The sequence below is a fragment of the Mustela erminea genome, chromosome 9, assembly GCF_009829155.1.
Source record: "Mustela erminea isolate mMusErm1 chromosome 9, mMusErm1.Pri, whole genome shotgun sequence".
Taxonomy (NCBI): domain Eukaryota; kingdom Metazoa; phylum Chordata; class Mammalia; order Carnivora; family Mustelidae; genus Mustela; species Mustela erminea.
The window spans coordinates 37,787,756-37,812,003 of record NC_045622.1 but is presented as its reverse complement, the minus strand read 5'-3'; positions in this window follow the sequence as shown (position 1 = coordinate 37,812,003).

Here is a 24,248-nt window from a genome sequence, read left to right as displayed (position 1 = left end):
CGGGCCAGAATGCTGGCACCGACTGGGACTGCTCCCTCCCCTCACCACCATCAGTCTTCAGGCCCTGCCTGCTCCATCTTTCAATATGGCGCCGACGCACGCTCCTCTCTCCAACCAGGGCCACTGCCTTCGCTGCCTTAGAGCCAGCCAAGAATGGACCCTGAAGACTGACTGAACACCAAAAGAAGCGGGGGGGGGGAGAAAAGGGAGAAAGAGAGAGAAAGAAAGAAAGAGTAGGAAGAGGGACTGAGTCAGGCTCCACTCTGCTTTCATGAGGACTGGGCAATGTTTTCCCTCCGGGCCACCCTCTCCCAATCAAGTTCTGAGATCCTGCTATTACAGAACTGAAATTCCCTCCAGCTGCTTGACTCGACTCCCTTCAGCAATTTCAGCATTTTCTCTATATGATCTTGAGAGAAGGTGGGCGCTGATGTTTCTAGATAGCCTGCAGGGGAGGAGAGAGAGGCCAATGGGAGTTCTGCAGTTGTTTGATGGCGAGCGGACGGATGTCCTGTGGGAGTAAGCAAGGTGGGCCAGGCAGGAGAAGGTGCTGGGCTGGTGGTGGTTGGCGGAGGAGCTGGCAACTTGCGCCAGGAAAGAGGACACGTAACTGGCTGCCTGGTATGTGCCAGGCATCCTGAGTGTGTTCTCAATTTCACGTTCTTGCACTTTTACCGAGACTCGGAGAGATCTGTGTTGCCTCTCAGGAAGGGCTCTGAGCTGAGACAGAAACAAGCGTTGCCCAGGTATTGCTGATTTAAATGTACTTCTGGGCAAGATGGCCCAGCCTCTGCCAGCATGGGGTGGAGAGGGGTTGGGGGACAGATGGTTACTGCGTATACTACTGTTTGGGGATAAGATATAGGAAGGGAGATGGTCACCTTTTCCTGTGGGTTCTTCCTGCCCCATGTATGCCTGTGTGCCTACTCCGCACCTGAAGGTGGTGGGCTAAATTCATCAGGTTACCTGTCTTTATGAATAAAGTTTTATTGGAACAATGGTCACACCCACCTGCTTATGTACTGTTTGTGGTTGCTTTTGCCCTTTGGTGGCAGAGGTGAGTAGTTGAAACAAGGGACCACACAGCCTGCAAAGCTGGAGATATTTACTATCTGTCTTTTTTACAGGAAAAGGTGGCCAACCCCATAATTTTGCCTAGGGAAGCCTCGATGGGAGGTTGAAACCTGATGAACCTGACAAGTAGTCGGTTATTGTGCTTTTTATAGTGTATCGCTCATGCAGTTAACAAGCTCATATTAAACTCTAGTCAAAGGCAACACTTTGCCAGGTAGGGGCTTAGAAGGCAAAGGTGAATGAGACTGGGCTGTGTCCTTGAGAGGCTCACAGCCCCAAGGGGGAGCACAGAAATACATGCTGGCAGTACTGTGTGCTGAGTGTCTGTGTGTCGTGTGTTGCGGGGAACAGAGGGAGAGAGCTAGTCACGTTCTGGGGGCCCAGGGAAAGTGGGCCCAAGATGAGATGATTGTTTGGTGACTTGGAGGAGGCAAGGTAGCTAAGCCTCATTCTTCCCAAGAGTCCAGCTCCTAGGAAGCCGTGGACAAATCAGACCACGTCTGTGATCTTGGCTGGCTCCAGCACCTGTCCACTGGGAAGGTACGGTAGGACTTTGGTGACGACAGCTGTGATGGCCAAGGCCAAGAGCAGCTTGCCCGTGCACGTGGAGCTCGTTTCAGAGCACATGGTGAATCTTCCATGGAAAAAAAACCAATACCAGAAAGCTAACTGGGCCGGACACTGCAGAATCAGGAGGAAGTGCAGTGACCTCAGAGCTACAAGAGGGAGATGCCAAGGCCAGCTCCCCTTGGTGACATGGGCTAGGGAACCCTCTCCCCTCTCTGGGCCTCAGGTCCCCCTGTAAATGAAGTATTGACCTCCTAGTTGGTGGTGTGTGGATTAAAGGAAGTACCTTCAACGTGAAAGCATGTGGCTCAGAATAGATAGCTCAACAGGCTTTCTTTAAAGGATTGGGGGACAGAAGAAATGTTCAGGAACTCGCTGTTACCCTATTCTGGTTCTTTCATCCATTCCCTGAGAGCTCCCCTAATGATTAGGAATTAGGTCCTGGATCCAAACCTTGGCTCCCTCGCTTAGCAGCAGTGTGACCTTGGGCCAGGTCAGGGTCACAGATTTTACATCATTCACCTTAATTTCCTCATCTGGAAAGTGGGACTGACCATAGCTTTTGGCTTGGTACCCTTCTACAGGATGTAAGAAGGCTCAGCCAGGCTCCCAGCGCCCACTCAACTGCCCTGAGTAGGCATTTTTGGATTGTTGACAGTTTGAGAATCAGACAATATATTTAAAAACATCTTCATACAAAGCTCTCAATGCATGGCAGCCACTGAGTAAAGATCTAAGGGGATCCGAATCCTCTTGGCCTCTCATTTTCTTTATGGGGAAAATTTTCCTTGCTTTCTCTTTTTTTAAATATCAACCCTCGAGATTTCCGAGAAGCCAGGATGGAGGCACGTGGAAAGAGGGAAAGGTTTTGCATCTTGTTTTTTTCTCTGCTCTCACTGCTCTTGAGCATAAATGGGTTGGAGTAAACACAGTATCTCATTTGCAGAGTGAAGCTGTGGAAAAGCTTGTGACGCTGGTGCTCGGGAACGAGTCTCTGTGGCCCAGGGAGGGGCTCCTATTTTGCGTCACGTGGTGTTCTCTTAACCATCTTTTGTGCCCATTCTCAACTCAGGTGCATGCCGAGACTGTGAACTGGCTCATGGATGGTGTTTCATTCCCCACCTCGGTCCCCAGACACAGAGGTCTGATGCCACCACTGTCCCTTCTCATGGGGGCAGCCTGGGACAATTTGCAGAGCCAGGGCCCTCTCTTTGGGGACAAAACTGAGCCTAAGCTTTCTACTCCTCCCCTCTTCCTCCACAGAGGAACCCATGATTACTAATGAACAGTGAACTTGTTCATTACTAATGAACCATGGCGGCTTAAGCAGGATGAGAATGCAAGGTGGTTTCTTTCTTTTTTCTTTTTTTAAAGAACTGATTTATTTGAGAGAGAGGGAGATAGTGAGAAAGAGCATGAGGTGGTGGGAGAGGGAGAAGCGGGCTCCCTGCTGACATCACTCCCCATTGTGACCACTCACAGTAGTTGTAATGAGAATGTAACACTTAGTGGGAAATAAGACATTACAATAGACAACAACAACGCATGATTGACAGGATTTCATTGAATCCTCAGAATATCCCTGTGGGTAACAGCTCCATAGTTGCAAGAGGAAGCTGGCTCATAACAGTGAGGTAAGATTCCAGAGTCTCGCAGCTGGTGAGTAACAGATCTGTTACTCAGCCTAGGTCTGCTCATTTCCACCTGCAGTTTTGCCTACTTAGGGCAGCTGAGTAGGTGCTGGGAGCATGGCTGAGCCTTCTTATGTCCTGTAGAAGGGTTCCAAGCCAAAAGCCCCCCATTTCTCCTCAATGCCTGGAGGTCACAGCTTTTGCTGCATACAGTTGCTGAATACAGCTGTGCTAACTCTCCAGGAAAACTGCAGATTCTTTTTAAGAGGAAAGGGAGGCTGTGGCAGAGGAGACTGGGGTCATTTTGGGAAGGGGAACGATGCAGCACCCAAGGTGGGTGCTTAATGAAATGGTGAGAAGCTGATACATTCTCTTGGGTCCTGGCAGAGAATGTTAAAGGTGCTAAGGACTCTCAGAAGTCCAGTCCCTTCATTTCCTAGGAAGCACAGCCCCAGAGAGAGTAGTAACCACTCGTTCAAGTTTAGATAGCTAGGTAGTTAGAAATCATAGCAAAAATAGTTGCGGTCATGTTCACAGGTGTCGTCTCACGTCATCCTGCAACGATCCAGAGACAGACACATCATTATTAGGCTTATTTTACTCATTTGCTGCTGATCATTCTGGGGCTCAGAGAAGCTAAGGAGCTTGTCTGAGGTCGCACAGCTTACAATAGGGGAGGGAGGCGGCTCTTCTTCTGAGTCGATCCAGTTACCATAGCTTTGGGCCTCAATGTGCTTAGCAGGTGGGAAAACCACAATCCCTCGAAATCCATAATCCTAGACTTCATATCAAGTAATCTTGTCTCGTGCTCACTATATATTCATATTCATACTTGTCACCCTAAATTGGGCTTGGACAGCATGGTTGCACATCGAGGCTTTCCATCCTAATCCCACCCATCCTCAAGCACAGACACACAGACATATCCAGCCACTTGGTACCTGGTCAAGGATGTGTCTCCAAGGTGGGGGGTACAGGGGGGTGATGGTGGTCAGAACCTATCCAAGGGTGTATTCTCGAATATCCCCAGGGGGAAAGGCCCCAGGGCTGTTGATGGGTCATACTTCACATAGATGGGCAGGGGTGCCTCCTGTCTGGGCCTCAGCTTCCTGGCTGGGCTTGGTCTCAGCCAGTTGAGGAAGGAAAATGGCTTGTCAGGGGGCCATGTCTTCATCTCACTCGTCCCTCCTGCCCCTGCAGCTGTGATATTAATGTGGCACAAGAAGGTGTGCTGTAAACACTTGGGGCACCGTGCCAGGAGACTGGTCCCCCAGTCGTGTAGTGGGATGAGCTCCACTCCAGTTCTCTGCTGGCTTTCTCAGCCAGGCACCCCAGCAGGCTGTAGGAGAATACCCTCTTTATCTTTGGCCTTGCTGCCGTCCCTTTCCGCATGTGAGAACACACGTCCCTTTAGCAACCTGCCAATTCTTACATTTGCTATGCAGCCATGACTGATGTGATGCTAAGCCCCCGAGAAAGCGGACCCAGGGATCCTCTGGTCAGACACCTGGCCCTCAAGGATTAACTATGTCATAATCTATAACTCCAGTGATTGCCAAGTGCTTTTCTGGGCTGTGCCAACCCTCCTTTCTTGGCCAACCCAAGGGGCTGTCAGTGTGATATTATTTTTTCCTCATTATTCTGATGGGAAACAAAGATCAGTGAAGATCTGACCTGCTCAACATCAATGCAACCAAGAGAGCAGTCAAGGTTCTCATTTTTGTGCTCTTCCCCTGACATTGAGATAACCTTCTGATCTGGGGCTTCCCACCGGGGGAGATTCTGGTCCCTCAGGTGTGCTCCACGCTGCTTGTCGCCTACACAATGTGCCTGGACAGGGTGCCTTCCACGGAAGGTGGCACTCAATCTGGGGGTAGGGATGGGTGGAAAATTTTAATTAAGATGTGGCTTCATCAGGTCCCCAGGTTGGCCTGGTAGAGGTGGCATTTGGCAGATTTTTCTTGTCAATGCTGCCAAATGTTTATACTATTTATGCCTTTTGATAAGAGTGCACTGTTCTTAAGGATCCAAAATAATGCAACCATCCTCCAAAGGATAGCCTTAGCATCATTCCCTGATGAGTGAGCTTCTAGGAGCAGATGAGTAGAGATGGGGAAATTTCACTTGAGGTTTGTATGGAGATAATAAGGTGAAAATGTCAAGCAGGCCAATAAAGAATCTGTGTTGTACTTAGATACATATACACACAATAACTCCCAGCCTTAAATCAAGTTTTCTGATTTGTAAAGAGATTTCAGGTACATTTCATACAGCCGCCCTGCGAGAGAGGCAGTCTTCCACAGAGGAGAAACCCGAGCTTCAGAGAGAATTACAGAATTGCCCCAAGTCTTCCAATTAGTAGATGGAAGATATGAAACTTGAACCTGGTATGTGTATATGTTTGCTCATCTACATGTGAGTATTATATACATGTTTCCTTATATGTTTAAATATGTATTTACATGTACTCATGATCATATGTCAGCATAAGAAACATGAGGCACACTCAGAGTTGTTTGACTTGTTAAAACCTCTTGGGGTGATGTATTTATCCAGTCTCTCTCTCTGGTCCCCAGAATCCTGGCTGCAGTGGTCTAGTCCGCCCTGTCCAGATATTAATCACACAACTGGAGGGACCTTACAGGGACTGTAGAAAGATCTAGCGGATGTAGGGACGTCTGGTTGGCTCAGTTGGTTAGGCATCTGCCTTTGGCTTGGTTCATGATCTCAGGGTCCTGGGATCGAGCCCCATGTTGGGACTCAGCGGGGAGTCTGCTTCTCCTTCTCACTCTCCCTCTGTAATTCTCTCTCTCTCAAATAAATAAATAAAATCCTTTTTGAAAAAGGACCTGGTGGATATAATTATTAGTGTGAACACATACATGCATGACTATAAGGAGAGTTTCCCTGCATCTCCAGTTCCATCCCACCAAAAAGGCAGCATAAATGCATAGCCAAGGAGGTGGTTTCAGTGTGGTCCGGTCTGAGCTTCCTCTCCTCCCAGGCCCTGTTGATCCTCTCCTACATTTGTCATGCTGCTCATGCATCTTCTTGCCCAGTGGCATGAAGTCTTTGGACACTAACAACCTTGCTCTGCTCCTTACTAGTTGTATGCATTTGGGTAAATTACCTAACTTCTCCATATCCCAGTCTCCTAGTCTCTAAAATGGGGTTTGTCATAATAGCAGGATGGCCTCCTATCTCATAGGACTACGGTGAGGATTACAGGTTCCTAGTAGATGCAAATCCTATTTGTCGATAGAGAGGTAATAGTCATGAAACATCATGTGACTGTGATGGAAAGTAAATGCTCAGTAAATGCCACCCACTTATATTGTGCAAGGGAGCGCTGACTCCCAAGTCCTTAACTGCACGCTCTGAGGATGTGATTATGATCACTGCGATCCAGGGCATTGCCAAGGAGGGGGCTTCCCTCCGCTGTATCCTGTAACCTGCATGATGCCAGAGGCTGACCACAGCAGGGACAGCCGTCGGTGCTGATGCTCTCTGAGATCTTTAGCCTGCCTCCCGGCATCTTCGTCACCCTCCCTGTCATTGTGGGGAGGGCTGGCAAATGGCTCATGGCAGGAGACAGAGCTTCTTGGTTACGATCCAGATTGAAAATGGAGGCTGCACCATGTAGAGCCACAAATACTGGGACAGCTCCTGAGAAACACACGACGTCCCCTGTTTCCCCGTCTTCGAGACACCCAAAGAATGTTCCTCTTGATGCCATATAGAATCAGTTTTGGGTGGAAGAATTTAAGTTAGGAGCTATATAGACTCTGGAACCGTATTGGCTGATTTCTGATCTCAGCTCTGCCATTTAGTTGCTGACTGATCAGGGCCAGTTATAAGCCACTCCATCCCTCCCTTTTCTTGTCTGTAAAATGGGGATGATGATGATAATATTTATCTTACAGGTTGTTGTGAGAATTAAATGAGTTTGTCTGCGTAAAACTTAAAACCATGCCTGGCGCAGGGTAAACCCTATGCAAACACTGTGGGATTTATCATGAAACATATAGTGTTAGCCCCCAGGAGAGTTATGGTTTATGACCATAAAGGATCTAGTGTTCAGTGAGAACCGTATAACCGAGCATTGAGAACTTTATAACTTGCTCTATCGATAAGAAGAATTTCAACCTGTGGCAGAAATTGCTATGTAATCACCAAATCCTGTTCTCCTTTTCTCTGGAACAAAAAGGCTACTTTTCAGGCTACTTTCCCAGCATCCCTTGCAGATAGGTATGGCCGTGTGACTATATTCTGGCCAGTGGGGTGCAGGCGGCTATGATGTGTGCTCCTTCCAGACTTGGCCCATAGTCGTCTTTCATGTGTGATTCTCCACCCTCTTTTTCTCTTGTTTGCTGGCTGGATGCAGAGATCCTAAGGAATGCTTGAGCCCACAGATATTCTCATCTCTACCTCGACCTTCTGAACCAGATGACTCTGGTTCCTGAGCCCTTCCAGGCTAAACTGCTGGGTCCATGGGATTCACATCAGTGTCCTCTTCCCTAGGCATCTGGAGTCCAGTTTCCTCCCTTCTGATTGTGTTAGGTACCCCGCTTGTGTTTGCTTTCCATCATCCCAATACATTCACATTTCCTGCTCTGTGATCTCTTTCATTCTTTCACCTTTTTCGATTCTTGTGCTGTGTTTTTGGAGGGAGTGTTTTTAAAAACTCAATTACTAGTGTGTTTGGGGGCAGACACAAACATAGGTACTATCCTTCATGGTTAAACAACCATCCTGTCTGGCCATCTGAAGGTCTAAAATAACTTCAGAAAGAGTGATTTTGCTTTGTTTAGTTATGGTTTGGGATTTTAAATCATGAAACTACACATGTATAATTCATCTGCATTTAATGAACTGGATAATTAATTTTAAATGGGAAATTAAGAAAATATATCTTGTCTTTTCTTTTTTCAAAAGATGATGGGACTTTCCGGATTTGCCTCATGAACAGACAGCTTTTTCATTTTCATCAGTGACTTGGACTCACACCTAAATCGGGCTTTGGGAGGCTGGCTGGCTCCTTTGGTAGGGTATGGGCAAGGGAATGAAAGATCAGGTGGGCAGTTGAAACACTCAAGTGTCTCATTCTCTCACACCTGTGCGGTCACACCTTTTGTGGCTCTTGGGATTCAAGCATGAAAGTTTCATGACCTCAGCCTCTCTACTGAAGTTACTAAATAGCTTTCATGTATGTTTCAAAAATTTATTTTGGCTCCTCTTGTAATGATCAGTTGAGAGGAATTTGGATTGATCTTTACATTTTTGGGCTTTAGTACTTGTGACTATCAGAAGGTATCAGAGGGTCTGAGAGGCCACGCCTGATTCAGGGCTCCTATCTGTCCCTCAAGGGGACTGAGCCAAGCAGGTTTCTGGATGAATTTGAGGGACTCCTTTTAACCACTGTGACCATTAGAGGGCGCCTGGACCTTGTGAGAGCACAAAGCCCTGGGGGAGAAGGAGGGCTGTGGGAAAGAGTGGCAGTGATTCTCTTACTCAGTTTTTCACTTTGCTAATTAAGAAAATATTATGCCTGGGAAGCTGCATGTCTATTTCCTGAGAACTCATGGACAAGTCCATTTAACCCTTACAGGGGTTTCTGTAAATCAAATAGTTAAACTTTCTACTAGTAGTAATAATTATACATATTTATGCTGATTTTGATAAAATGAGTTACAACTAATAGAATATTTGCTAATAATAATTTAACTATTGGGGCACCTGGGTGGCTCAGTTGGTTGAGCATCTGCCTTTGGCTTGGGTCCTGATCCCAGGGTCCTGGGATGGAGCCCCAGGGCTGGCTCCCTGTTTGTGGGTGGGCTAGGGGATTATGCATATGCACTTTCTCTCTCAAAATAATAAATGAAATCTTTTTATAAATAAAGATTTTATTTATTTATTTGACAGAAATAGAGAGAGCACAAACGGGCAGAGAGGCAGGCAACGAGAGAAGCAGGCTCCCGGCTAAGCAGGGAGCATGATGCGGGGCTCTATCCCAGGACCCAGGGATCACGACCTGAGCCGAAGGCAGATGCTTAACTGACTGAGCCCCCCGGGCACCCTAATAAATAAAATCTTTGAAAAAACTCAATTACTAGTGGTATCAAGACCAATCATCTGTTTCTAGGGGACTTGGAAGTGCCTCGTAGTGCCCTGCCTGAGGACCTGAGCCTACCCAGGGTCAGTGGGTGTGAGAGCAGATGGTGGCTGCACTCGACAAAGAATCCGCATAGACTGCACGTCAACTTGTTTCTACTCAGTCTCTACTGAGGCTTGCTCTGTGCACTTAAAGGAACAGGCCTGGAAGGAGCAGCATAGGGCAGCAGAGGGAGGGCACCAAAGAGCTGGGGAAGTCAGCAGGTCTGAGGACTCCCCCCACCCACCCCAACCACCTACCGAGTCCTATTCTGTCACCTGCCACCTAGCGTTCCTATTCCAGAAAAAAGAGACACCAGGGACCCATCCCCTTGAATAAAAACAAACACACGACAAAAGAAAGCCCGCAAGTTAAAAAAAATAATAACCTTTCAAGCTCTTGCTCTCCTTACTCTCTCCTGATTTCGCTTCCTCTCCTACTTCTACCTGACAATGCAACATTGTTTGCATGTTTTCTGATACGCCTCTTTCTTATGACTCTGGGTAAATGATGAACTACTGATCAATGAGCGCTGATTCTGTTCTTTCTGGAATTCTCCCTGGCCTCAAGCCTACAGCTGAAAACCTAATGAGGACATTAGAGATACTTGCTGGTCTGTTTCATGAATGACAAGACTCTGGCTGTAATTAACTAGGGCTTTCTTTCTCCTTTCTGCCTCTCTTTGTCTAATCTCCGTGACTTACCCCCTTTCTTCATGGCTCCACTCCAGAAAAGGGAATAGCTAAAGCCCCATAATGAACCCCACTCACAAGTGTCTTCAGAAAGAATCCTCTTCAGGACTTTAAAAAACAGGTTAAACCTCCCAGAATCCCTTAGAAGGGTCCTGAGGTTCAGCGGTTATCCCCTTAATCTTGAGTGACAGATCCAACCAGCAGGTTGGTCATGAGAGCCCTTTGCCTCAGTTTTCCCATATGTATAATGGGGTTAATAGCACCTGCCTCCTACCTTCTCCACAGGAACATGGTGAGATAATGTTGTAACATGCGGTGTGGCCCTTAGATGAAAGGTACCCTATAAATATCAAATGCTATTAAAAACCCTTGATTTATGGAAGATCATGGAAGCTTCCCTGCTTATGGGGTTCATGGCAGGATGGATGAAAAGACAGGGGGTTGCACCCCAGGACTTGTTGGCGCTGGGACCTGGCAGCTGCCCGTGAGAATTTGAATCTGAATGTGAAACAAGTGCCAAAAAACTAATTTGGCAGTGATCCCAAAGGAAATGTTAAAATGCCTTAAATTTTTAAAAAATGAATTTATAAAATAACTCACCTTCTTTATTACATCAAATAGTTTAGAACTCTGGCCGTTAAAGCCACAGTTCCTTGCCTCTTCCATTCCTAACTCCTGTCCTTTTCCCTAGGGCAGCCACTTGTCATCTTTTTACTGGTTTTGGTATTACTCCTCATGTCTCTAAATGAAAATGTTTAAAGTCCTGGGTTTTGATTGTTTCACATTCAGAAATCAGCTACTGAATTTCTGCCATTGGTCTTTTGTGATTTTACATCATCTACCCCCTCCTTGCAACCTTTGAATTTGGCTAGATCACTATTCCACTTCTTTTATCCGTTTCCTGGAAAACTTTGTTACAAACTTACCATTCTATATCTTTTTAAAAAAATTTAAATTCAATTAACCAATACATAGTACATCATTAGTTTCAGAGGTAGTAGTGGTCAACAATTGGTCAGTTGCATAAAACACCCAGTACTCATCACAACATGTGATGTGCTCAGGCCCCAGGAACCCGATCCCCCACCCATCTCCCCTTCAGTAAACCTCGGTTTGTTTCCCAGAGTCCAGAGTCTCTCATGGTTTGTCTCCCTCTCTGATTTCTTCCCATTCAGTTTTCCCTTCCTTCCCCTATCATCCTCCATGCTATTTCTTATGTTCCACATATGAATGAAACCATATGATAATTGTCTTTCTCTGCTTGACTTATTTCATTTAGCGTAATAAACCTCCAGTTCCCACCATGTCGATGTAAATGTTAAGTATTCATCTTTTCTGATGGCTGAGTCATATTCCATTGCATATATGAACCACTCTATTCATCTGTGGAAGGACAGCTCAGCTCCTTCTACAGTTAGACTATTGTGGACATTGTCATTAAGAACATTGGGGTGAAGGTGCCCCTTCTTTTCACTACCTCTGTATCTTTGGGATAAATACCTAGTAGTGCAATTGCTACTAGTGCAGTAGCTCTGTTTTTTTTTTTTGTTTTGTTTTGTTTTTACTTACAGAATTCCTTATTGTTAGGTGTGTTCCCTCTTACCTTGTTATTCTTTTTTTAAAAATTTATTTATCTTTTTATAAACATATACTGGATTTTTATCCCCAGGGGTACAGGTCTGTGAATTGCCAGGTTTACACACTTTACAGCACTCACCATAGCACATACCCTCCCCAATGTCCATAACCACATTACTTTGTTATTATTTACCATTTTGTCTTCAGTACAAGCTGTTGGAGCTTTTCCTTTTACAAAAATAATTTTTTTGAACATTTTAAAAACATGTAATGTATTATTAGACCCAGGGGTACAGGTCTGTGAATCGCCAGGTTTACACACTTCACAGCACTCACCATAGCACATACCCTCCCCAATGTCCATAACCCCACCACCTTCTCCCTACCCCTCTCCACCCGGCGACCCTCAGTTTGTTTTTTGAGATTAATAGTCTTTTATGGTTTGTCTCCCTCCCGATCCCATCTTGTTTCATTTATTCTTTTCCTACCCCCCACATTGCATCTCCACTTCCTCATATCAGGGAGATCATATGATAGTTGTTTTTCTCTGATTGACTTATTTTGCTAAGCATGATACGCTCTAGTTCCATCCATGTTGTTGCAAATGGCAAAATTTCATTTCTTTTGATGGCTGCATAGTATTCCATAGTGTGTGTGTGTGTGTGTGTACATATATATACATATATATACACACACACATATATATATATATGTGTGTGTGTATATATATGTATATATATGTATATATATATATATATATACACCCCATGTCTTTTTTATCCATTCATCTGTTGATGGACTTCTAGGTTCTTTCCATAGTTTTGCTATTGTGGTCATTGCTGCTATAAACACTCAGGTACATGTGCCCCTTCAGATCATTATGTTTGTAACTTTAGGGTAAATACCCAGTAGTGCGATTGCTGGGTCATAGGGTATCTCTATTTTCAACTTTCTGAGGAACCTCCATGCTGTTTTCCAGAGTGGTTGCACCAGCTTGCATTCCCACCAGCAGTGTAGGAGGGTTCCCCTTTCTCTGCATCCTTGCCAGCATCTGTCATTTCCTGACTTGTTAATTTTAGCCATTCTGACTGGTGTGGGGTGGTATCTCATTGTGGTTTTGATTTGTATTTCCCTGATGCTGAGTGATGTGGAGCACTTTTTCCTGCGTCTGTTGGCCATCTGGATGTCTTCTTTGCAGAAATGTCTGTTCATGTCCTCTGCCCATTTCTTAATTGGATTATTTGTTCTTTGGGTATTGAGTTAGTAGCTCTGTTTTTAACTCCTTTTTTCCCCCCTATCTATTTTTAACTTCTTGAGGAACCTCCATACTGTTTTCCAGAGTGGCTGCACCAACTTGCCTTCCCACCAAGACTGTGAAAGATTTCCCCTTTCTCCACATCCTAGTCAACATTTGTTGTTTCCTGTCTTATGAATTTTAGCCATTCTGACTGGTGTTATACCCTTAATTTATTTTTGAATACTTAATCCAAATAGGCATTCTGTTAAATACCCTGAGTGTGATTCCCCCCAATGCCCTCTCATGGGGCTCTATCATCAGACTGCCTGCCCTCTGTGTGCTACAACTGTAGCTACCCTGGGATTTCCTCACTGCCTCCATGTCTTGGAGCACATGTCTTCCTTGTTCTTGGCCTCTTCTTTTGTTTTGCTAGGGAATATCCTCAATAGCTTCCCTTCAAAGTTCTATTAAAAATAATTTCTGAGATTTGAAAGCCTAGATGTGTTTTTATTCTGCTCTCAACATAATCGATAGATGGTTCAGGTAGAACATTCAAAGTTGAAATTATCTTTTTCCTAAAACTTTGCAATATAACTGGCATCATTATAAGAAGAGGAAATTTTGGGGTGCCTGGGTGGCTCAGTTGGCTAAGCACCTGCCTTCGGTTCACGTCATGATCTCAGGGTCCTGGATTGAGCCCCACATCAGGCTCCCTGCTCCGTGGGGAGTTTGCTTCTCCCTCTGCCTGCCACTCTCCCTGCTTGTGCTCACTCTCTCTTTTTCTGTCAAATAAATAAATAAATAAATAAATAAAATCTTTAAAAAAAAAAGAGGAAATTCGGACCCACAAGAGAGACACCAGGAATGTGCACACAGAGGATGTACCTGGTGAAACACAGCCAGAAGGTAGCCAACTGCAAGCCAAGGAGAGAGGCCTCTGAAGAAACCAAACCTGCTGACACTGTGATATTGGCCTTCTGGCTGTGAGAAAATACAGAGCTATGAGAAAATACGTTTCAGTTGTTGAAGCCACCAGTCTGTGCTGCGTTTTTGTGAAGCCCCAGCCAACTAACACACTGGTCAAGTTCAAGCAACAAGTACAGATATAAACAAACTTCAATTGGCTCCTTTTAATAAGGGGAATTTATTAGCCACATAACTAATAGGTAGTAGACTGGCTTTGACTGCTGCTGCATTTGGGGAGCCCCACGACATCACCAGATGTGGCTTCTTTCATCTCTCAGCTCCATGTCCTACCTTTCTGCCTTTATTCCCTGGATCTGGGTGGGGTTGGGTCATACACTTTAAGGTTCAATCCCATGGAAAAGAATGTCCACCTCCTTTTCTGTAGCATGTTCTTTGCTGGCCCCTTGGAGTTACATGTTCTGACCCAGTTGCTGAGACCAGTGTCACATACGCCCCTTTGGGGCTGGGAGTGTATGTGGGAGGTCATTCATCTCTGTCCGAACTGCATGAGTGAGAATGGGAAAGCGGTGATTATCTCAGTAGAGGGAGTGAATGTGGGGGAGATAAACAATAGCAGAAGCTTATATATGCTAGGTTCAGTTTTGATTTCTGACTTTAAATGCATTTGCAGGATATAAATCTAGGGATTTAAATAGTGGAATAATGGCGAGAAACTGGCAGGATTTGATTGAAGTAGTATTTAGTGAGCATTGACTGTGTCTCCGGAAGTTGAGTGAGGATGAGGACAAAGCACATTTCTTAACTTCAGTGACTGTGTGTGTGGTCAGTGATTGTTGCAGAGTTTCCATTTGTGGCTGGGCGGGTCATCCTAGAGCACTTGTCCGTGACCTCTGTCTTTGTAGTGGGATGGAGAGTTATGGTTCCTCTTATTGGTCAGTACTCTGAGGCTGACCAATTTCTCTTCTCTGCAAAGAGAAATTTATTTCAGATGGCACCACATCTTCTTGATCTATTCATCTGTTGAAGGACATCTCAGCTCCTTCCACGTTTGGCTATTGTGGACATTGCTGTTATGAACACTGGGGGGCAGGTGCCCTTCACTACATCTGTATCTTTCGGTTAAAAACCTAGTAGTGCAATTGCTGGGCTGTAGGGTAGCTCTATTTTTAATGTTTTGAGGAAACTCTATATTGTTTTCCAGAACGGCTGCACCATAAAGGATGAACACCTACCATTTGCATGGACATGGATGGAACTGGAGGGGATCATACTAAGTGAAATAAGTCAAGCAGAGAAAGACAATTATCATATGGCTTCACTCATATGTGGAATGTAAGAAATAGTGCAGAGGACCATAAGGGAAATGAGGGAAAACTGAATGGGAAGAAATCAGAGAGGGAGACAAACTCTGAGAGACTCTGGACTCCGGGAAACAAACTGAGGGTTACTGAAGGTAGGGCGGTGGGGGATGGGGTAACCGGGTGACGGGTATCGACGAGGGTATGTGTGGTGATGAGTGCTGGGGGTTATACACAAGTAATGAATCATTGAACAGTACATCAAACACTAATGATGGTTGGCTAACTGAACATAATAAAAAAATAATAAAAAATTGGAAAATTTAAAAAAATGTATTTCAGAGAGCGTATCGTCATAAGTCCTCCTATCCTTAAAATTTTGCTCCATTCCAATACCCTCTGTACCTCAGTAGAGGTACTCATGTGCCTTTCTTTGACTGATGGCCTTCAGGCTGAAGTTAGGGTAGAGAAAGTGGAATGGTTTCTTTTTGGGAAATCTCTTAAGACTTGAGAACTGAAAAGCCTTTATCACTCTCCTCAGAAAAAAATGATTTCTGGGCTTTGTTCCATGTTCTATTACTGACTCACTGGATAGCCTTTGATCAGCAATTCCAGAGCTCACTGCCTCAGTTTCCCCATTTAAGAACAGGTCTGACCAGACCTGTTTCATTCTCTGATAGGTAAAGATATATAACTGGAATTTTGCTTTTTTTCCTTTCCTAAATTTATGCCTTCCATAAGCTGTTCTCATTGCCAACTGATGTCAGTTAAAAGGAAGGTGGTAATAATAATAAATAATAATAATAAACAACTAACAACACCAGCAATAATAGCTTAGCTTGATGGAGTGCTTTTTACACGTCAAGTCTCTGCTAAGTGATTATTTTTAGTACTCACAAAACTTTGTGGGGAGTGGTCTCACCACATCATCTCCATTTAACACAGAAGGAAACTGAGGTACAGAGAGGCTTATCTGGAGCTATTGTTCTGAACAATATACCACTAGCTTCCTGAAGAGCATGAAGGAAAAGGCTTAGGGACCAACACCAAGCTTCTGTCCTAGGGCTGCCCAAGTTCAGTGGCCGACTGGGGAACTGAGAAAGAAGCATGGCACTCCCAGATACCGACCCTCAGTCCACAGGGGAGGGAGTTGAGGTGAAGAGATGGAGTGACTTGCTCAAGTTACCTAACATTACCTTTTTGCCAACAATGACTTCCAAATACCTTTGAGCCCCTATCAGAACTAACACATTGATTGTGAATTAACAAAATGTTTTGCTCTGATAACACTGGTTTCCAGTGATAAAAAGAAAAGTTGCAAGCCACCTGCATGGCTCAGCTGGTTGAGCATCTGACTCTTGATTTTGGCTCAGGTCATGATCTCAGGGTGGTGAGATCCAACCCCACATGGGGCTCCACACTCAGCACGGAATCTGCTTCTTCCTCTCCCACCAGTTGCGCGTGCGTGCTCTCTCTCTCTAAAATAAATAAACAAGTAAATAAGTAAATAAATAACTATGATGTAAAAAGGAAAGAAAGTTTGTAAGCACTTCCTTCCAGTATGGGTACTTTCCATTTCAAGGAATGAATCATGCTCTTCTCATCTGTATACTCCATTCAACTCAAGCAAACTTCTGGTATGCCTGCGGGCTCGTCATTGTCATCCCAGTGTTCGCTGTTGATCTCATTTGACACAGGAAATTTATCACTAACTCCCGTAAGTCTCATATTGTTTTTCTGAACTTTGGCCATGACTTTTGAAGCTTTGGAAATATAAGATTTACTTACTTATTTTTGTCATGAGGAACACAATTTGAGCCTTGCCTCTGTAGGTTTTTTCTCTTCTCCAATGACTAGATTTGCCTCTTTCTTTTCTTTTCCTTCCTTTCTTTCTTCCTTTCCCTTTCTTTCTTTCTTTCTTTCTTCTGATTAACCTATTTCTTGAAAAACAAGCCCACTGGTCTTTGTTTGACCATGAAATAAGAGCATGTAATGGCTTTATGCTTGATACGTTTCCTAACAGATAGGGCACTGGGCATGGGAGACGAGTGGATTGCCCCACCAGATCAACTTGCTAGATTGAAATAGTATTTTACATGGGTAACTTCCATTTTTAGCTACTGTGGAAAATCATCACTTTTAGTGATGCACTTTTCTTAGTAGAGACTCACAGTCTCTATGTAGATTCATTTCGTTTTTGCTCTTTTAAAAAATATATTATTCTTTTTTTTAAAAAGAGATTTTATTTATTTATTTGACACCCAGAAAGTGAGAGAAAGAGTATGAGCCATGGGAGCAGCAGGCAGAGAGAGAAGCAGACTTCCCTCTGAGCGGCGAACCCTGGCCCAGGCTCAATCCTGTGACTCTAGGAACATGACCTGAGCTGAAGGCAGTCGCCTAACCAGCTGAGCCACCCAGGCGCCCTGCTCTTTATATTTATGATTTTATTCTGTAATGTGATGTTGTTGTCATTATTTTAATCATGACTTTTATACTTCAGTGAATCATATTTGAGGGCTTGATCCAATTTTAAAAATTGGTAACAGAACATAATGCCGTAGTTAATGTAAATGTGCTAATTTAGCAAACATGAACAATAACATGCAGATGGTGTAGAATACTTCAGCTGAGACAAAATACTTCTTGTGGCTGCGCTTGTCATAGCAATATGTGTCCTCAACTTATCGAAGCTGTTCAAGTCATCATCACACCACTCTACACTTCTTTTTAAAAAAGATTTTATTAATTTACTTAAGAGAGAGGAGAGAAAGAGAGAGCACAACCAGGGGAGCAGCAGACAGAGGCAGAGGGAGAAGCAGACTCCCTGCTGAGCAGGGAGCCCAATGCAGGACTTGATCCCAGGACCCTGGGATCATGACCTGAGCTGAAGGCAGACGCTTAACGACTGAGCCACCCAGGTGCCCCCACTTCATACTTTCTATTTCTCTTTATTTCTTACCCTTCACATTTCTAGTTTTCCACTTCATGCCTGACACTTTCTACCTCAGGAGTATGATAAGTTTTCCATCTTTATTACTCCATTCACCTGCTGTCCCTACCCTCCATTTTTATTGTTGTCATGACTTTCAGTTGTACATATATGATAAACCTGTACAATGTGATTACTGTCATTTCAAATTATCAGTTGTCTTTCTGAGGAAATTTCAAGACAAACCACGGTATTTTATATTTACCCGTGGCTTCTGATGTTCTTCTTTTCTTTCCTTAGAATTAAGTTTCTATCTGGTAGTATTTCCCCCAACCTGAGGAGTAACCTGTAGCATTCTTTCTAGTGTGCGTCAACTGGAACATGGGAAATTCTCTCAGCTACCTTTTATCTAAAATGTCTTTGTGTTATCCTCATTTTTAAAAAAGATTTATTTATTTGAGAGAGAGAGAGTGTACATGAGCAGGGGGAGGGACAGAGGGAGAAACAGACTTCCCACTGAGCAGGGAACCCAATGTGGGGCTCCATCCCAGGACCCTAGGATCATGACCTGAGCCAGAGGCAGATGCTTAGCCAACGGAGCCGTCCAGGTAGCCCTTATCCTCAGTTTTGAAGGCGATTTTTCCTGAGTGTATATCAGAAGTTGGGAAGGTTTTGGACTGAAGTTTACATAGGACTTTTCTTCTAAGGCTATATTAGCTCAGTAATACTATCCTTCCATTAAAAATGACAGAAAGTCCCAAGAGCAAGAACCCATAAGTTGGAGAGAGCACTAAGGCCGTCTAGCCAAAATGGCTTTGACCTAGGGAAAGGCTAAGTAATCTTTTAGATAGAATGCTCACAGCCCCGCCTGTACAAATGTCTGCTTTGAAGCCAAGGGGACTTTATTGTAATAAGCTTTGGGGAAAGGAAGGCTTTGATAAAGGTGTGTCCCTTCTACACATGACATGAAAGGTGACATGCCAGATGTGGTCTCGCACCACATAAAACAAGTCTGTAGGAAGAAGGATCAATACATGAAAACTCTGTTTTCTTGTCTCTGTGCCTCTTTCCTGAGGGCTGAGAGCCCTGGTGGCAGGTGTTGCTGGGAACGCGGGACAGCAGGCGTGTGTCTGCTCCGTCTGTTCCACGGAGCTGGCGGTCTGGCCCGGGGCGCAAGGCATGGGCATCCTAGTCAGGCCTTGAAAGAGCGGCAGCTACAACAGGACTTAAAGGCCCAAGGATTAGGGGAAGGGAGGGGAAATGGGCAGGGCTGGTGTTGCTGTGGGAAATATTTCTGGAAGAGCTGGATTTTTGAGACCCACCTTGAAGGGTGGATGGAAGCCGTAGGTGGCAGAAGCGGCAAGATGTGGGGGAGGAGGGCTGAGAGAGGAACTAAAGCACGACAACGTGAATATGGGCTTGGCACAACAGGCGTCTGGCCAGAGCAGAGGCAGCACTGCAGGGAGTCGATAAGAGACTGCAGTCCTACAGGCTGTGAGGCAGCGCGGGCTGGGTGGGGCCAGGATGTGGCTGGAGAGTTGGGACGGTGAGCTAGAGGTTATAATCTGATCTGATCCGGGAGGCACTCTGTGGAAAACTGCCAAGTGAAAAAACAGAGTTTGAGAAGGGGCTTTCCTGGCACAGACCGACGATGGAGCAGAACTCAGAGCCACTGCGGGCAGGGGTGGGAGTCGGAGCCCAAGGAGGAAACTGGAACCATTTCAGAACAGTGCTGTCCAGTAGGAAAAGAAGGCAGGCCACGTGCAGAATTGTGAATTTCCTATTGTCGCACTGAAAGGGTAGAAAAGAAAAGGTGAAGTTAGTACAAATAATAAACTTATCCTGAGAGACTGAAAATAGGACATTTCAACATATAAACAACATACAAATTATCAATAAACCACGTAACAGCTTTCTCCTCCTGAGGTTTTGCACTCCAGTGTGCATTTACACTTAGAGCGCATCTCAATTTAGCTGGTAAATTTTCATGGGAAATTGTTGATCTGTACTTAGATGTTTTTAAAAGTTCCAGCTGAAAAGTTGATTTGCATACTCAAATTGTTCCAAACATACTTAAACGTTTTCCAATGACTGGATTGATTATCATTTATTAAATTAAAAGTTGAAAGGAGGAGTGCCTGGGTGGCTCAGTAGGTTAATGTTGGCCTCTGACTCAGATCATGATCTCAAGGTCCTGGGATCGAGCCCTGCTTCAGGCTCCTTGCTCAGTGGGGAGTCTGCTTCTCTCTTCCCTCCCTGTCCTCATGCTATCTCTGTCTGTCTGTCTCTCTCTCAAATAATAGAAAAATAAAATCTTAAACAAACAAACAAGAGCTTGAGTGGGAGTTCCCTTGGAATTGTGTTTACCTTGTTGCACTAAAGAGCAGAGGGGGCAAGTCAATTTCTTTGTTCCGGGAGAGGATAAAGATGATTGTCTTTTGTCTGCAAATGTTCCATCATCAGTTCCTTGAAGACAGGGACACAAAATTCTGCTCACTTTTCTTTTTATCCTCCTCCAGCTCAGGACCTGATGAATGGTAAGCACCTGTTAAATATTGACTGACCTAAGGAAACCATCCGACTTAAGTCTTGAATTCCTTTCATCCTTCTCAGGACACATGCTTTGTTGATATTTGTCTGAATTTATAGTTCCTGTGGGCACCTTCTGGTCATTATCAGCCTCGCAGAGAAGGGACAGAGAAGCAGGTTCCTGCCTGCCTCTCAGGGACTTAGAGTTAGAGAACATTGAGAAGAGATGCGGGCTTGGCAGAACTTGATCTGAGAATTCTCTCTTTTTTTTCTTTGTTTCTATCCTTCTTTCCTTCCTATGCCTGTTTTTTTTTTTCTTCCTTTCTATAAGGATTAATTTCTGAAGTGAAAGCAAAAAGTGGGCCAACAGTATTAGAAAAGTCTGGAGACGTCTGATCTCGCACTAGAATTTCTGCAGAGGGCCTGGGTCACTGCTCTGTGAGAGGACAGCTCTCAGGGGAGACAAGAGTGAGTGCTGGCCTGGATGCCACCTGCAAGGCCATTCCCATCACTCTTGGGCCCAAGTCAATCACTGGGCTCCCTGGAGCCTCACTAATCGGTTTCTGCGCAGCCTTCATGTGGGAGAGCCATTTTATTATTATTTTTTTTTTACAACTTTTAAAAAGATTTATTTATTTATCTATTTATTTATGTTCAGTTAGCCAACATATAGTACATCATTAGTTTTTGATGTAGTGTTCAATGATTCACTAGTTGTGTATAATACCCAGCGCTCATCACCACACATGCCCTCACCCGGTCACACCATCCCCTCACCCCCCTCCCCTCTGAAACCCTCAGTTTGTTTGCCATAGTTAAGAGTGTCTCATGGTTTGTCTCCCTCTGATTCCTTCCCATTCAGTTTTCCCTCCCTTCCCCTCCGGCCCTCCATGCTGTCCTTTATGTTCCACACATGAATGAAACCACACGATAACTGTCTTTCTCTGCTTGACTTATTGCACTGAGCACAATCCCCTCCAGTTCCTCCACGTTGGTGTGAATGGTGGGTATTCCTCCTTTCTGATGGCTGAGTAATATTCCGTTGTGTCTATGGACCACATCTTCTTTATCCATTTGTCTGTTGAAGGACATCTTGGCTCCTTACAGAGTTTGGCTGTTGTGGACATCGTTGCTGTGAACACTGGTGTGCAGGTGCCCCTTCTTTTCACTACATCTGTATCTTTGGGTAATACCTAGTAGTGCAATTCCTAGGTCATAGGGTAGCTCTATTTTGAACTCTTGAGGAACCTCCATGCTGTTTTCCAGAGTGGCTGCACCAGCTTGCATTCCCACCAACAGTGTAAGAGCGTTCCCCTCTCTCTGCATCCTCGCCAACATTTGTTGTTTCCTGTCTTGTTAATTTTTGCCATTTCGGCTTGTGTAAGGTCTTTTTAATTTTCAAAAAATATTTTATTTATTTGAGGGGCACACAAGCAGGGGAAGGGGCAGAGGGAGAGAGAGAAGCGGGCTCCCTGCTCAGCTGAGCAGAGACAGATGCTTAACCAACTGAGCCACCCCGGCATCCCCCCTAAAGATCTTTTTTAAAGTATGGTTTTGGATTTATGAAATAATTGAACAGATAGTACATAGAGTTCCATATATCCACCTCCCCCACCACCATAACCCTCACCTGACACATAGTTTCCCCTATTCACAACTTGCATTAGTGTAGCGAATTTGTTAAAATTCATAAACCAATATTAAGACATTATTATTCACTGAAGTCCATAGTTCATAGACCCCAAAGGGTTCTCTTGCTCTTGGACATACTGCAGGCCTTGACAAATACATAATGACACATAACCACCATCATAGTATCATATAGAATTGTTTCACTGCCCTCAACATTCCCTGTGTTTCACTTATTTGAGAAATCAAAAAGACAATAATGTTTCATGACGTATGAAAATTATGTGAAACTCGGATAGCAAGGTTTGTAAATTAAGGTTTGTTTGTTTTTTTTTGTTTGTTTGTTTTTTTTTTTTACAAACTTTACATTTGCTTACATGTTATCTGGGACAGCTTTTGCTATAAGAAGAGTTGAATAGTTGCCTTGGGAACACCCGGCCTGAGAAGCTGAAAATATTTACTTTCTGGCTCTTTACAAGAAAAGCTGACCACTAATCTAGATGATAGTTCTGGAAAGTTTGAATCTTCACCTCTCAGCATATCGAGGGGACGTGACCCTAGGAGGTTTCTTCTCTACCCTGACTGATTTCAGATACAAAATGTCCCCTCTGGAATGTTAGCGATTATTTCCATAGTCAGCTTCCTCCCTGGAGTCCCTTCGGCCATTTTGTTATGAGTCTTTATCACTTACGTCTTGATTTTTCTTTTTTCTTTAGATTTTATTATTTATCTGAGCAAGAGAGGGAGCGTATGAGAGGGGAGAGGGTCAGAGGGAGAAGCAGACTCCCCAATGAGCAGGGAGCCCGATGTGGGACTTGATCCTGGGACTCCAGGATCATGACCTGAGCTGAAGGCAATTGCTTAATCAACTGAGCCACCCAGGCATCCTTGATTTTTCTTTTTTAACGTGAATCTCTGACAAGAAGTGTGCAGCTGATACGTTCATAAGGCATAAAATTGTGGCTCAAAGAACTTAGTCATTTGTTCATATACTGTTCTCCCTGTCTCCAACAAGCATTCACTTAGTATTTGCTTTTCTGTTGTGTGAGTCCTGGTTAGCAAAGAGAGAAAAAAAGCAGTCCCAGTCCTTGGGACGGTCAGAAAGATGTGCAGATAACAGATAAAATGCCAACTACAACACAGTGTGGTAAGTACTATAAAATAAGCTTCAGACACCAATAATAGAATCACAGGCCCAAGAATCCAAGAACCGCCAATTATTTATTTAACAAATGTTTACTTGGTGCCTATTAAATACTACATACTACATACTAGGTGTTGAGACTACTATGGTGGGCAAGACAGATCTTTAAGAGCTCTTAGTCTACCTTATATTTATCATAAATATAGGAGAGATTTTTGAGGCCACATGATGTAATCCTCTTATCTGATGAAAGAATCCTTGCTCCGGCTGTCTTGGCAACTGTCACTGACATTGATGTGGTCTACTCCAGTGAGAGGAAACTTATGGATTAATTTGCCTGAGGTTGGACAATGATACCCCTTGGTTACTATGTTTTATTTAATTGAAACTGGGACTCTCAGTAGAAATTATACATTTCAGAGCTGAAAAGTGTTTGCGGAGAAAATCTATTCTGTTATATATTATTTTATTTTATTTTTTCATCGTGATAACTGTACTCTTCAATCCCCATGACCTATTTCACTCATCCCTCATCCACCTTCCCTCTGGTAACTGTCAGTTAGTTCTCTATAGTTAAGAGTCTGTTTCGTGGTTTGTCTCTCTCTTTCTCTCTCTCACTTTTGATCCTTTTTTCACTCGTTTTGTTTCTTCAGTTCCAGATATGAGTGAAATCATATGGTATTTGTCTTATTTTGCTTAGCATTACACGCTCTAGTTCCATCTATGTGGTTACAAATGGAAAGATTTCGTTCTTTTTATGCCTGAATGATACTTCATTGAATAATATTCATTCAATATACTTCACATATATAAAATGTGTGTGTGTGTGTGTGTGTGTGTGTGTGTGTGTGTGTGTGTGTAT